The sequence below is a fragment of the Montipora foliosa genome, chromosome 3 (assembly GCF_036669935.1).
Source record: "Montipora foliosa isolate CH-2021 chromosome 3, ASM3666993v2, whole genome shotgun sequence".
NCBI classification, from domain to species: domain Eukaryota; kingdom Metazoa; phylum Cnidaria; class Anthozoa; order Scleractinia; family Acroporidae; genus Montipora; species Montipora foliosa.
Genome location: NC_090871.1, coordinates 15,641,841 through 15,646,615, shown reverse-complemented (window position 1 = coordinate 15,646,615; position 4,775 = coordinate 15,641,841). Strand labels below are relative to the sequence as shown.

Sequence of the window (4,775 nt, the reverse complement as noted above, 5' to 3'; positions counted from 1 at the left end):
TTTGAACCAAATAAAACAAAATAAATTGACAAAAGCGACGACACTTCCAAAAGGAGTCGCCCACTAAATCAAGTACATCCGCTTGATCCACGAGCACTAAAACAATTTCCCGTTCTTTCAAATTCCTTTTTTTTTTTTTGTTTAACACACACACACACTTCGACTTCCATTTACCTATTACTGCAAGCATGCTATTTGAAAATGTTGTTTTCTTTGTTAGGAGGTTAACCGGCGGATTGTCGGTGATTTTTCAATTTTAGTTTACGTAACGCAATTCAGCAGGACAATATTCTCTATGTTCTTTTATATATACTCTTTGCTCGTTTATCGCGTGTTTTTAAGGATGTTTCCGTGACTTGAAATAGATATCTCTAGTTTTATAAAGAGCGTTGTATCAAAACAGTTTTTTTGAGTTGATGCGAGATCGTGTTGTGAGACTGTGATTTCAATAATAAAAGATTACAAAACTTAACTCTGAGACTAAGTTGGAGAACACTGCTATTGGGAGACAAACATTCTCCTAAGAAGTTACGGGACAAAAACATATCGGAGTGCTGAAGAGTCCAAGAGAAAAGGACGGAACAAATTCAATTCACATATAACGCCGAGTATGAAAATAGATTAGAAACATGGAAACGTTTGTGGAAGGGGAGTTCCCTCACCGTTCCATCAATTCTATTTAATTCAAAAACATTCTATCTTAGTAGGTTACTGAAACACTGCTATTTGTGAATGATCCTACGGTTGATGAACATCCCTTCCATGGAGAAGAAGGAAATTTCCCTTATTTGCTCCATATTTAGGGCTGGTTGTCACAAGATACGAAAGTATATAAGCAAAATCTTTGCTAACGTCATTGTTTAAATTTTGTTTCATTATAAAATACGAGTTTGCGCTTCAAACGGTTAAATACTTGTTAAATGTTCTTTTAGCCGCGAAACGAGCCAGTTGTTATCCAACAACACCTGATAAATTCTTGGGTGGCAAAAGAGCTAATGATACCATACGTTACTTGTAAAATTTCGAATTTTCAAAGCATCATTGTTCAGAGATTATCTGGAATTCACCCTATTCCAAACTGGCCGCCATTTTAGTAGTGCATGTAATTTGTTTGCACGCAAATTAGACCTTTTTGCCTCGTTCTTAAACTTAAAAGTCAAAAGCACATTCAACCTTGAGCCAGGCAACAAGGGCTCATTTGCAAGGAAACAAAATAATACCAAAATGGTGGCCATTTCGGAATAAGGTGTATATCGGGTTCAAATTTTCCGCGACAGCTCATTGTGCCAGGCACTGTCAATATTCAGTCCTTTATTATTGGGTGAATAGACAACGATTATTGGCTGATTAGAAAACGGTAACCTTGGGTTAATGCAGCAGAAATTGTAAACAAAGATTCCCCTATAAGTCCAAGCAACTTACACAAGGAATATCGTCTTTACGAGCAGCGCCTTCTGTTAGTTCAAAAGGCACTGATAGCGTCTACGTATGCTGCAAGGTTGCCAGGTGACCCGAATTCAATATGGCAGAAGCGAGGTTAGATCTCGTCGGGTCTACTTGAATGTTCATTCAGTGACAGGAAATGTGGTAGACACGGAATGATCTGTTGGGTTTTGGCGATGAAAATACTGCAGGGAGTTTGGAAACAACACCTAAGGTCGCGCGCGGTTGTGGGATACGGCGTTAAATTTTTCTTCCCAGTCCTCCAAATTACGTCACCAGATCACCTGGTGCAGTTTAGGGTTGCAGGTCATTGTTTCACTGTAGCTGGAACAACCCAAACCTTTACCAGTGCTAAAATTAGGCCTAAAAGATAATGTTTAAAGAGGCAGTTTCACGGTTTTGCACATGTCCAAGCTTTGGCGCTAGCAGTTGTCAATTTTACGGTTTCTTACAGAACCATATGATGTTCATTAATCACTGAGAGTATTACAGCAAATACACTTATGGACTACACAAAAAATATCAAATTTAACTTTGGCCTAGAATTTATTGTACGGGTCGAACATTTTATTCTACGCACGAGTTATCTATTCGCATACAGTAGGTTCATAACACAAAGGAAATGATTGCAAAAGGAATTCCAATGAGTAATTCCAATTAGTAGTTCCTTTTCCTGCACCAGTGCTTTTGATTGTTTCAATAAGAACGGAATTAATTGCTCTGACATGACAGTTTGCGCATGCGCAGAGACGTGAAACTCTCCCTTTGAGCCTAAGGTTGGCAATTTTTGCAAAGGTTTGGGTTGCTTCAGGTAAAACAATGACCTGCAACCTGCACTTTGCACCCTCCGGCTTCAAGATATGTTTGCGAAAGTGGTCAGTGAAACCTGCAATTAGGTTTCAGCTACGGACGATCGCTCATTCGGTATAAAACACGCATGATTTGAATTATTTGACATGCTTGATTTGAATTGTTTGGCGCATTTCCAGAACAAACTTAGCATTTAGCCATATGTGATCTATTTGCTGCTTCACGTGTAATTTCGTTACTTCGTTAGGTAGATATTAGTTGGGTGTCTGTTTGCTGTTGTTGTTTTGTATGATGTCCAGTTTATATGCGTGTTTTCCGACCCAAGTAATGTAATTTATCTTATGTAATTTGGCATCCTAGTTCTTTGGACAACACAAAGGCGAAGCAACCCGAAGGCTCCATTTTTTTAGCTTCTACCGTGACTTACGGCAGGTCGGGATGGCCGCTACTACTACCCAGTCGCATGAACAACTTGTCAACATTTTTAACCGCCGTAAATGGATGGAATGCTGGAGCTCCAACCCGGAGCGCTGAGATGCATTTCTTTCTTGTATATCTAAGAATCAATTAAGGTGTCTGTCTGTCTGTCAGTTTTGATCGCGTTATTTCAGTCGTACACACCTTCATGTCATACTCCAACACGAAAGCCGGTATATCCAGTTTGATCCGGATCAATCCAGTCATACAGGTATTGAATACCAGAAAGGAAATGGACCTTTTCTTTGATAGACGAGGCGGTGAAAGTGGTAAAAAACCACGTGACAATTCGGACCCAGAGGGTCGGATGCACAATGTAGAATGCTTTCAGATTACGGCGGTACCTGAGAACAAACGTAAAGTGATAAAGTTGCACAAAAATTACAGCTTTACCTGAACGCGATTTGGAAATTATCAGGCTTCGCGTTAAAAGAAAAACACACTGCGTGGCAGGCGTTTGGAAGGGAAAGTGGAAACGGGCGACGGAATTTGCCTCAAATTCTCCTACACTCGAAACAGTTGATCCATTTTCATGTGTGAGTTTATTTCTTATGTTATCCTTGTTTTTCAAATAGTACTTTACGATCGCAGGGTTTTCGTTTGAGGCCGGAGGCCGGACGTTTCGTCCGGTGGTTTCCCATTCCACGTCCGGCACTTTGATGCCAATTTTGAGCGTTTGTTTCATTTTTTATTACAATTTTTTTCCTTACTTTTTAAAGAGAATTTGAGTGAACTCTAGCCTTGCCTGGGAAACTGATTCTTGGGTTGCAGAAACACTGGAAAAAGCGTTTCTGAGTGTTCTTTAAAAAAAAAAATCCTCGGGGGGGGGGGGGGGGGGAAGGGGGAGGGGGCATGCCCCCAGACCCCCCGAGGAAGCTCGCGCCTTAGGGCGCCAAAAATGTCACGTCCGGTGCTTTCAGAAATATGAAGGGGGTAGTTTCTAAAGAAACTGTGGTGCTGCGTCGGTGGGGAAGTAGTATACAACATTTGGTTTTATTAATAACGGAGTTGATAATGTAAATTGGCCACCGTACAGAGATTCTAAAATTCTAATTCTTAGCTTTTAGAATCTCTGTAAGGTGGCCAATTTACATTATCACTCCATTGATAAAACCAAACTTTCAGAAATATGTCCGCTACTTTACAAAACTGTCGAAAACCTTGCAATTGAATGAATTGTTTCAAGGAGACGCCACTTGATGAAAGTTAAGATTACACCAGCTACGCCAGCATCTTAAGTCTTTGAGATTCTGGATATTGTACATGGCATAATCATTTTTTTCTTACTTGTTATCAACAAGGTGGTAAATATCTTTGAGGAATGACAAGGGTGGTTGATTTCTCCTCTGTGCTCAACGTGTGCAAATACACAATCACGTAATCCCTGTTTACAATCTTGTCCAGGACATAGATGAAATAGGCCACCACCTGGAGAAAAACCCAGACTCTCAGTTTAAATGGCGCAACTGTTTGGCCAAGTGCTTGATAGAGACACCTTCTCCTAAAACGTTTATTACTTTAGCCAGTCCCAATATAGGCACAGACAAAAAATGGGCCAATCACAACACAAAGCAAATGCATGCAGCCGGTGCTCAGCGCGGGAAAAGTGTGCTACCAGTTGTGGTTTTTGTGACGCACTAAAACGTAGGGCTGCAACGATGCACCGGTGAATCGCGATATTTTTTTGCCACGATACGAATATCGATATTTAAGCAACATATGGCGAGTATTATTATTATTATTATTATTATTAATTATTATTATTATTATTCATCAACATTCAGAAATCACTGTCATTTCATGACTCCTTACGCAAAAATAACCCTTTTAGCAGCTAGTTATTAACACAGGGGGAAAGACAAAGATCCATCCTGCTTCGTTATAGCTTCGATCTGACACGTACAGACATTCGTAGATAACTAACACTCTCATTTGCCCCTGTATTTTTCAAGATGCGTACAACGTCTTGCGCACCCACGGACCCAAAACACGCCTGTGTCGTCGGAAAAATGTCTTCCCATTGTACATAATTATCTATGTAATGA

General features: G+C 40.2%; 1 long non-coding RNA gene across 1 annotated transcript; it reads right to left on the bottom strand.

Annotated features, from left to right (window-relative positions):
• Nucleotides 1–2,873: 2,873 nt before the first annotated feature.
• On the bottom strand, nt 2,874–4,331 carry LOC137996904 (uncharacterized). Its single transcript, XR_011122392.1, has 2 exons — nt 4,018–4,331; nt 2,874–3,074 (listed from the first exon to the last, which is right to left on the bottom strand). It is a non-coding gene; the product is annotated as an uncharacterized lncRNA (long non-coding RNA).
• Nucleotides 4,332–4,775: the final 444 nt, after the last annotated feature.